Here is a 10,472-nt window from a genome sequence, read left to right as displayed (position 1 = left end):
TACGTCTGTGAGTCTGTTTCTGTTTCGTAGATAAGTTCATTTGTGTCATATTTTAGATTCCACATATAAGTGATATCATATGGTATTTGTCTCTTTCTGACATACTTTGCTTAGTATGATAATCTCTAGGTCCATCCATGTTGCTGTAGACGGCATTATTTCATTCTTTTTTGTGGCTGAGTAATATTCCATTGTGTATGTGTACCACATCCATTCAACTGTTGATGGACATTTAGGTTGCTTCCATGTCTTAGCTACTGTGAATAGTGCTGCTGTGAACATAGGGGTGCATGTATCTTTTTGAATTACAGTGTTATTCGGATATATGCCCAGGAGTGGGATAGTGGGATTGCTGAATCATATGGTAACTCTATTTTCAGTTTTTTGAGGAAACTCCATACTGTTTTCCATAGTGGCTGCATCAGTTTACATTCCCACCATCAGTGCAGGAGGGTTCCCTTTTCTCCACATCCTCTCCAGCATTTGTTATTTGTAGACTTTGTTTGTTTGTTTTTGTTTTTTGGGCTGTGCCGCATGGCACCTGGGATCTTAGTTCCCTGATCAGGGATCAAACCTGATCAGTGCCCTCTGCAGTGGAAGCACTGAGTCCTAACCACTGGACCACCAGGGAATTCCTATTTGTAGACCTTTTAATGATGGCCATTCTGACTGGTATGAGGTGATACCTCATTGTAGTTTTGATTTGCATTTCTCTAATAATTAGCAATGTTGAACACCTTTTCGTGTGCCTATTGGCCATCTGTATATCTTCTTTGGAGAAAATTCTATTTAGGTCTTCAGCCCATTTTTTGATTGGGTTGTTTTAAACTGCTTTATTGATGTATGTTACATAATATTCACTCATTTTAAACATACAATTCAATGAATTTTAGTGTATTTACACAGAGTTCAACAATCATCACCACAATCTAATTTTGGAACATGTCCATCCCCCAAAAAGATCCCTCCCTCCTTGCAGTCACTCCCCATTCTCACCTCCAGCTCTAGGCAACCACTACTGCATGTCTGTGTTTTTTTTTTTTTTTTACTGGGGATTGGTAGAGAAATCAGTTTGAAAAAAATATTTCATTGCTAAAAGCCGTTTGAAATTTACTCATTTTAAGCTCTTTATTGACAAATGAGAAAACAGTGGCCCTGAAAGCACCAGGGTCTAGCCCAAGACCATACATAAGCACTACATGGCAGAGGCCAGATCCCTTGAAGAGCATTCTTCCCACTGGGAACCTGGGTGCCAAGCTTCGGGGTGGAGTGACCGCAGGTTCTGCTGTGGTTCCCTCTGATTGGTGCCCCATGAGAAGTGCCCTGTGGGTTCCAGAGCTGAGGGAGACAGGGGCGGCATCTTCTCCCTCCGAGACACTATTCCTGACTCTGGTTGGGTCTGTGGTCTCCACCCCTAATTCCAGCTCATTGAGGGGTTATCCTTGAAGCCAGGGCTGCCCGTCAGCTTGGTGGCTAGATTCCTGCTTCCTCCATTCTTCAGATTTCACACCAGATAAGTTTTCTCCTAGTGAGATGTGACTCTTGGAGGGCAGTTTTTTTCTTCTTCTTCTTATTTTTTTTTGCAGGGAGCGGGGAGTATGGTGAAGGGAAAGGGAACAGGAGCTTCTTTATGGAGTCTCTGTATTCTGGAAATTTTTATGTCCTGGAAATCTCCAGCATACATGGGGTGGGGGGAGGCAAGTTTGGCATTGTCACTAGCGTGGATTCCACCACAGATGTCTTCTGGGACCAGTCAGCAGCACCACGGTGAAGGCAGCACAGAGCTGGAGGCCTGGAGGGTGCCAGAGGGCACAGTCATGGGGAGTGGCTGTCACCCACCCCAGTTCCACATGTGGGCTTAGGCAGGAGACTCTTAACTCGCGGGAGTCTGGGTCTTACGATGTTTCAAAAGAAGCCAGAAATTAGATTTTTTTAATGTGAAATCTTCCAAATTTTTAGCAATGGCAATAAATTAAAAAAAAATTGAATGCCATGTAGAGGGCACACAAGGACGCATCAGCTTCTGAGCCTGGCCAGGGGCTCTGCTCTTCAGGATTTAGCTCTGAGAACCGGTAGCAGGGGATCCCAGGGTGGGTGGGGGGATAGGGGGCTTGACAGAGAGTATTCTCTCTCTTCTTTCATTTCCTCAGGCCATGTCTATGCAGGACTAAATCGAAGGGGTCACGCTTTTCGTTTATTATTAATTTATTTTTGGCTACGCTGGGTCTTCGTTGCTGCGCGCGGGCTTTTCTCTAGTTGCGGCGAGCGGGGGCTGCTCTTCGTTGCGGTGCGTGGGCTTCTTATTCCGGTGCCTTCTCTTGTTGCGGAGCACGGGCTCTAGAGCGCAGGCTCAGTAGTTGTGGCTCGTGGGCTCCAGAGCACAGGCTCAGTAGTTGTGGCTCAGTTGCTCCACGGCATGTGGGATCTTCCTGGACCAGGGCTCGAACCTGTGTCCCCTGCACTGGCAGGCGGACTCTTAACCACTGCGCCACCAGGGAAGTCCCTATGCTTTTCCTTTAAAACATTCCCTCTTTCAACTTGCCTGTGACTTGGGTGTTAAGTAGGGTGCTGATGGCCGTGGAGCTTCCTGGGATCATTCTGGAGGCAAGGGGAGGAGAGGTGTGTCCTCCCTGCCTCCCTTCCTGGTGGTGTCAGCTCTCCGAACTTGAGGGGGGAGGGAGAGGAGGCTATCTTGGTCTTCCAGTTAAGTGTTCACCTCTGTTTCCACCCTTCCTGTGATGAGAAGCTCTGCAAAGCTCGTTTCTTTTCCCGTGTGGTGGTAATGGTGGTGATGCTTGTGGTACCAGCCTCTGTATCCCGTCTTTATGAGACTGCTAGCAGCGAAGTGCAGCTGGGCTCTGTCTCTGGCTGCTGATGCTGGGAAGATGTCTGTGGGTTTCCTCCACTCCCTCTTCCTTGACAGGGTGTGAGCTGCGAACCCACCTGGCTTTCTCTGTGGGTGTTGGTGTTGGTGGTAGGATGTTGGCTGTTCTTTCCACTGCGGGTTTGCCGCTGTGCGTCCAGGAGGGGGTCAGGAGGATGATTCTTGCATGGCCTTTTGAAGAACACAGTAGAGACTTTACAGTTTTTTTGTGGAATGGACGCCAACATTCATGTTCGATAGAGGTCGCTGCTGTAGCTGCACGTTGAGAAGGCAACCAACTTTGCTGAGACACACTATTAGGGATTATGAGGGCATCCCCACCATGCTCTCGGCTGACCAGGTCATATTCGATTACTGAAATTAGAGGAGGCCTTTGTTAGGGTTACACCGTCAGCAGCAGAGGAAAAACCATGAACTCAGATAGGTAAGCAGAGGATGAATGGAAACATATCCCGTGGGACTTGCTGTTTTCCCCAGTGTGGGTCTGGTGCCGCCCCCACACTGAGAGGCAGGTGTCCTAGATTCAATCTGAGTCACTCTGGACGAGGTAGGTATGCCTCTGATTCTGAGGGTACAGTAATATAATAACCATGGACATACCTTTGTGAACTACACAGCAACCATGCATGTACATGTACCATTCTCCCAGTGCGGACTAATGACTTAATGACTTTGAACAAAGATGTAGAACAAGTATAGAAGCCGCAGTTTAGACCAGGAGGGTAATTGCTGTTCCTCAGCCTTAGAGCTGAGTAACCACATCTCGCTCTGGAATGCGCCCAGGGACCCAGCACAATACTGTAAATTCATCTCTTGCAGTGGGTGGATGGTGTAAGCCGGATGCTTTGACAAGATTTGGAGACTGTTTTAAATTGTGAATGGAGATACGTTGGATCGACCGGATGGTACTGAAGTCAAGGAGGAGAACTCCACAGACGATGATCCCAGACCCCACAGCTGGCAGTCTCCTCGCTGTGCCGGGCACTCCCTGAGCACTGCCCTCAGATGACCAGAGCTTACGGAAGCGCTTGCAGCGTTGACCTGGATTGTGAAAGGTTTGGGGGAAACCTCTGTTTCTTCTCAAGAATCTTGAATCACCCCTCCTCTCTCCCGTCCCCACTCTCCTGGTGCATCTGGGACTAACAGCTGTTAATGTATGACCCCCAGAGTGTGGGTGGAAGCCAAGTGGAGCAATCCTTTTTGGCCTGTGCATCTCTTGTCTCGCTTCTTCACTTAGCTGGGGTCTAGCTGGAGTTCTTGATGAGACAAATCTGCTCTGAGCCTTTTGCTCAAAGAGCCCCTTTTGTACACTGGGTGCTCACCTTCTTCCATTGTGGGGAGAGGAGTAGCTTAGTTACTATCTTCTCAGCTGGGCAGCTAGAGGAAATACTCAGAGTTCCCAAGTAGAGGTGTCATGGATTTGGCTTTGAGAAAGAGCTTGGAATTGTTCTGCGTATTTTGGGAACATTTAGATAACATTTCCTATTACATCTTTTGAGAAGTTTTCTTTGCTCTGAAGTTTACTTTATTTGATATGAATGTAGCCACTCTGTTTTCTTTTGACTCATGTTTACATAGCATATCTTTTTCCATTCTTTTATGTTCAACCTACCTCTATTGTTATATTTGTTAAGTTCTCTCTTTTTTTTTTTTTTTTTGCGGTACGCGGGCCTCTCACTGTTGTGGCCTCTTCCGTTGCGGGGCACAGGCTCCGGACGCGCAGGCTCAGCGGCCATGGCTCACGGGCCCAGCCGCTCCGCGGCATGTGGGATCTTCCGGTACCAGGGCATAAACCCGTGTCCCCTGCATCGGCAGGCGGACTCTCAGCCACTGCGCCACCAGGGAAGCCCTTGGGGGCTTTTTTGTCTGCACCCATTGAAGCCTCTAGTTTGCTGGCTTCTTCAGCCCAGTCTGAGATATAAGAAGCCATGAAGAAACCTGAAAAACTTACTGCCATGTTGTTCCTCAGGTCCTGGGGTCCTTACCCAATCTGCTTTTTTCTCTCCACCCTTGAGTCTTCTCATGTTTCATATATAATATCCAGGTGTTATCACTGTTCTTAGCAGGAAGAATAGGGAAAAGTTCATCTACGCCATCTTGTTTGTAACCAGAGGTCCAGGACAGTAACATTTTTGTTGCGGTTACATTTTGAGTTTCTAGCCTTTATTGTTATTATTAACAAACTCTGTTCAACACAGGAAGTGGTTTCCCTGAAAGCTGCGTTCATAAATGCAAATTATCAGCAAATTAGGAAGAAAAATGCAAACTGAGAGTGCTTCACGTACACTTCTTTTCCTTTTCATTCGATCATGTTTATACCTAACAATTTTGAAAACGAAGAGGTGACATTAAGCACATTCTTCTATCAATCCATGAAATCAGAAGAGACTATAAGATGCCTTTAAAGAAAAGTGAAGCATAGAACACTTCTCAGTAATAAAAGAAAATTATTCTGTAATAACTCACAGAATATGAGAGAAAAAAGTCAATCTCAAAGGTTATATATTGTATGGTCCCATTTATATAGCATTATTGAAATTATAGAGATGGAGAAAATAGTAGTGGGCAGAGCTTAGGGCTGAGGGTAGGAAGTGAGAGTAGGAAGTGAGGGTAGGAAGTGAAGTGGCTATTAGACAACATGAGGAATCCTTGTGATGGGACTGTTGTGGATGTTGGCTCTGCTGGTGGTCACACAAATCCACACATGTGATAAAATTGCACAGTACCACACACACGCACAAACAACTGAGTGAATGTAAAAGAAGTGAAGTATAAATAAGGTGGATGGATTGTAATAATGGCAATCTTGTGGTTGAGGCCAGACGCACCAGAGACCTCAGAACTCCTCTCCTGCTGGGGATATTGTGCTGTAGTTACGCAAGTTGGTACCATGGGAACCTGGGTAAAGGACCTACGGGCTCTCTGTATTATTTCTTACAACTCTATGTGAATCTACAATAGTTTCAAAATTGTAAAAGTTTTAAAAAAAGAAAGCAAAGAATTGTGCTGTTTTGTACTTTCTTCCTCTGCAGACTTCCCTCCCCTTCCCTGGCGCAAGCAAAGAGGAGATGGCCAGCCTAATTTGGTTTCTGCTTAATGGTCTCGTGTGCAGAGAGACCCATTTTTCTCACTAGTGTAAGGGCTGGTTGTGTTTTGCGATGAGCTGTTTGGGTTTTGATGGGGTGAGGTGGAGTTGGGACTGGGAGATTGACTTCTGCAGGCACAGTTGTTCTCCCCTCTCTGTCCTCAACACCCTCCTGAATAGCTCGGATTATTTCCTCTGTGCAGTCCCGAGGCTACATCCCCTGAGACCGGCTCTGCACAAAGATGCTCAAGGCCACACACTCCCCAGAGACCTCAGTGCCGCCTCTCCTGCTGGTGGAGAGCAGAAGACATGTGAGTCTTCCATGGAGGCCAGCGTTGCAGGCAGATGTGGCCTCTAGGTCTCTCTTGTGATGCTAAGGGCGAGAGAAGTGCCCCTGAGCTAGAAAATGTTTGTGACTGTTAGGAAGAGATCCAAGATAGATCCCAGATTTGTGAGACACTGTGCTGTTCCAAGCACTCTCCCATCTGACTTTAATAGAAAATGATTATATTTGTAGAAAATGAGAGGCAAAGAAATGAATGAGCTTATGGGAGCTTTGCCATGAGATGCAAAATATCTGCATGGAAAGCAGAGTAGACATGATTGCTGGGGGACATGCACGGAATTCCTCAGTGTTCACTGAGTATCAAACTGAAATGTCAATAAGGGCCAGAAGAAAACTTAAATATATGAAGTAAGTGGATAAGTAATAAGAGGAGGTGTGGGAAATTGCCAGCAAACTAGAGATCTTGGACTCAGTACAAATATTTTCAAATTCAATTTTTGAATCTTGTAGTGGCCAGCAACTGCTTGCAGACATGAGAGACAATTCCAGTGAGACTGGTGCCTGTGTACTTGACCGTCCCTGCTGTCTGGACACCTTCAGTGCTAGTTGTGATTGTCTTTTCTATACTGTGAGCCCAGGAATTAAGCTTGGTTGTATAACGGAAACACAAATGTCAGTGGCTTAAGCAAGATAGGGTTGTCTGCTTCCGATTACGATGTAGAAAGATATAAACAATTTCCTCCCATGTTGATGAAAGAATTAACTATATAGAATAAAAAGCATACGTTTCATGGGGTTTTCAAAGACTGGTAGATGTAAGGAAGCTGCGATGGGCTGAATTGCAGAGGGACACACCCCCTACAGGTGAGTTGAGAGCCCTGGAGTTCTCTGGGGGCAGGTGAGCACAGACTGAGAAGAAGCGTCCTGGGTGCGGGGAAGCTGTTAGGGTCTGAAAGAGTTCCACATGCAACTAGCCATCTCCCTGTCCAACAACTCTCTCCCTTCCCCTGGAATTTTGCTGGGGAAGTAGCACTGGAGAAGGGGCTGGTCAGCAGAGAGAATGCAGAGAGCATACACATTCCTGTGGTGCTTGCGTTGTGAGCCCTGCAGGAGGTGGACCTAAAGATGAGCCTAGACTTTCCCAAACAATGGCTTTCCCCACCATCCAACCACAAGGAAAAGGTGAGTCCCTTAATGGCATCCTGAGGCTGGGCTACGAGAGTTTCTTACAGTAGGTGAAAAGTGGTAGGACAGAAATTCAAGGCAGAAATTGCCAGATTGCGTAAAAAAACAAGACCCAACCACACGCTTTTAACACACATGTTAAGTAAAAGGACGGAAAAGGAAAAACATGGCCACGCCCAGAGTCAGTGTGGGAGGGCACTCACACAGGGGTGTGGCTTATTGACACAGGGTCGTGGTGCATGGGGGGACCACTTGGAGTTGGAGGTAGCATGGCAGGTGGGGGAGGGGAGAGGTGATTCTGGGCTGGGGGAGAACGTCTGTGGCCCGTTGATCCCTCTTCTGGGAATGGCTGCTTGTTCTTCCCCAAAGGAGGCTGAGAAATGCCCACAGCAAGCAGGCTGTCTGAGGACCCCCTAGACTACCAAGGCCTTTCTCCTTCTCTTTCTGTGACCACTTAGGCCTGGCTGGATGGCCTCCCCAGCACAGGGGACAGGCATGGTCTTACTAAGGCCTCCTTTCCTTTTCCCCTCATAGGTCTGAGAGGGGAACAAAACTCAAGTGCTCCTTCATTTTAGGTAGAAGGGCTTTGAGGGTTAGAGAACGCCTTAGGGAGAGAGTGTGGCTCCAAATATGGTCTGTTGTTCCAGGAGGTAATTATACCAACACTCTGGCCCTGAATATGGGATCATGGCCAACACAGCCCAGTCCCTGCCTTCCGGGGTTGTTGGGAGGCCTGGCTGGTGCATGAAACCCCTTAGGCCTTAGCCAGGTATCAGGCGCTGATGGTGCCTAGTGGATGTGCTTAGGTTGGCTTAGAGTGCCCCCTACTGGGAGAAGGCCTGAACAGCAACACAGAGCGTCCGGGTTGCTGTGCAAAAATTCTCCGGGACCGTGTACTCAACCGCTTCAGAGGACATATGCTTAGGGGGTTTGTACTTTAAAATTATTGTGAAAATATGAGCATATTAAATTGTTAATGTACAGGGACTGTATTTATTATCACTGCATGTAGTTCTTGAGGGGCTACCATGATAACATATGGCCAGTATTCTGAAAGTGTAAAGGCTTACATGAGTGTGAGGAATTTATATTGTTTTAATTAGAAATAATGCGCATTATTTATAGGACAACTTATTAGGAAGCTCAAATGTATTTATGGATGTTGATTAATCTAGAGACCATTTCTCTTTCAGAGAAGTTAAGTAATTTTTATCCTGTTGATAGAGATTGGGTCCATGCTAATGTTCCCTCTTCAGTGAGCGTTTAGGTTAAATGATGTTATGCGCCAATCCTGGATTGCGCTGACTGGGTCATGCAGTCCAGCGTTCCTGTGTAGTGGGTGCAGAAGTTCAGGGGGCCTATGAGTTACAGGCTCCGTGAGCAGGGCCAGAGATAGGGCCGCTGAAAGTCATGGTCATGGCTGGGAGTACTGTGTCAAAAAGGACATCACTCCCTGAAGTACAAAGTTGTTTTCTCTCTGGCTACTGCTAAGCACTGATGGGACAGGAAGACTGAGGTTCTAGTTTATTTGGTCCTTTATTTATTTAAATTAAGAAAATACTTGTTTAAAGAGTTGATGTCAGTTTCCACTTTCTTATTTGTTTCTGTTCTGTTATTCATCACAATAATTTAGTCAAGTGCCTGGGTTTATATGCATGAAATAAATTTAGTTCCTACATGCTGGGTTCTTATAAAAGAAGGGGGAGGAGGTGGGGCGTGGGGCAGGAGGAGAAAAACTAGGCGGGCACACAGAAACCACCACACAAACAAATCACTGTTCTCAAGATGGCGTTTAGCGTGAGTTCCCACCGTGAGTCCATGGAGTGGGGAGTAAAAAGGTAGTAAGCACAGGACATGTTCTGATCAAATGAGGCGGGTGCAGACCTCTGGGGTTGACTACAAGGGCACTGAGTTTCGGTGAGGGTGGGGCGAATGAAGGGAATGTGCAAGGTAAAGGTAGGGGAGACAACCCAGAACACAGTGGGTCTGCGAGGGCACCGGAGAGGGAAGACTGGGGCTGGGGGCAGGTTACGAGAGGTTCCGGGCAGTCAGAGGTGGCGAGGGCACAAGAGCCAGGCTGCGGAAGGGGTGGGGGGTGGTGGAGAGCTTTCCTCATCCTCCCTGACCTGGTCATGGGGCTGATCAAATGTTTTCACACGTGGCTGTTGAGAAGACAGGAAAGTGGCCTCTTGGTGGGCCTGGAGGACGGGGGAGAAAGTGACAGCAAACCCCACCTGCCCTTCTCCTGTCTCCCTCCTTCTCCCTCAGGCTCCCTCCTCTAGGGCTGCCTTGCCCCGGAGCAGGGTCTGTACAGCCTTGCCCAGGGTCCTTGTGGCTGCAGGTGGAGGCTGGTGACTGCGGTGGCCTGATCACTCGTCTTTCCGGAGGCCAGAAGCCCCAGGGTCTCGTTGGATTTCAGGATATCAGCCCAACAGGTTGATGGTGCCAACACAGTCCTAACTCAGGACCTGGGCTCAAATCGCCCACCCTCCATCACTCCAGGAAGCCCATTGTGCCCTGGGCTCCTGCCCGTGGGTCACTCCCCCAGGTAGTCACCTAGGAGAGCATGACTTGCCCCAGACTCTTTGTGAATGGCTTCAGAGCATGAATACCCTCCATGGTGACAAAGTTTCATTATTTAAGGTTAATTTTTATTTGGGAAATAGCCAAACTTTTGTTGGCATCAAGAGTGCCCCTATCATAAGCTAAGAGATGGAGTAGTTAGTTCATTCCTACTGCCCTGCCTGGAACTCAGAAGAATATGGTCAATCCATATTTGTTGAAATGAACCAAGAAATGAGGCAGTGGCTACAGAGGTGAGGATGCTCATTTGCTTGTGGAACTTTCAAGTAGGATCTTCCAAACTGTTAAGAGAATACTCAGATATCTTTATGTTGGTGTGTTTGATTTGGAAAATAGACAATAAAAGAACCATTGAATTGTAGTTCCACTTCCAAGCAAGTAAGTACCCCAATAACCCTTCATTTCCCTCTGTGTGACAGAAAGGTATTTAACCCAGTGACCAGACCTCT

The 10,472-nt window shown here is 47.2% G+C and overlaps 1 protein-coding gene across 2 annotated transcripts in view; it reads left to right on the top strand.

The window, feature by feature from the left end:
- The window catches only part of ANAPC1 (anaphase promoting complex subunit 1), a 167,118-nt gene that overhangs the window by 117,066 nt on the left and 39,580 nt on the right, over window positions 1-10,472 (top strand). Inside the window, exon 49 of one of the 2 annotated variants that reach the window (XM_060309195.1) lies at window positions 3,704-4,472. The exons of the other annotated variant lie outside the window; for it this stretch is intronic. The gene's annotated coding sequence lies outside the window, so the exon portion shown is untranslated. Of the gene's footprint in view, window positions 1-3,703; window positions 4,473-10,472 lie in introns of those variants that run through there. 2 annotated transcript variants of the gene reach the window in all.

Source organism: Globicephala melas, chromosome 12 (genome assembly GCF_963455315.2).
Source record: "Globicephala melas chromosome 12, mGloMel1.2, whole genome shotgun sequence".
Classification (NCBI taxonomy): Eukaryota; Metazoa; Chordata; class Mammalia; order Artiodactyla; family Delphinidae; genus Globicephala; species Globicephala melas.
Note: the sequence above shows the minus strand (reverse complement) of the source record. Positions and strands in the feature narration are given on the sequence as shown.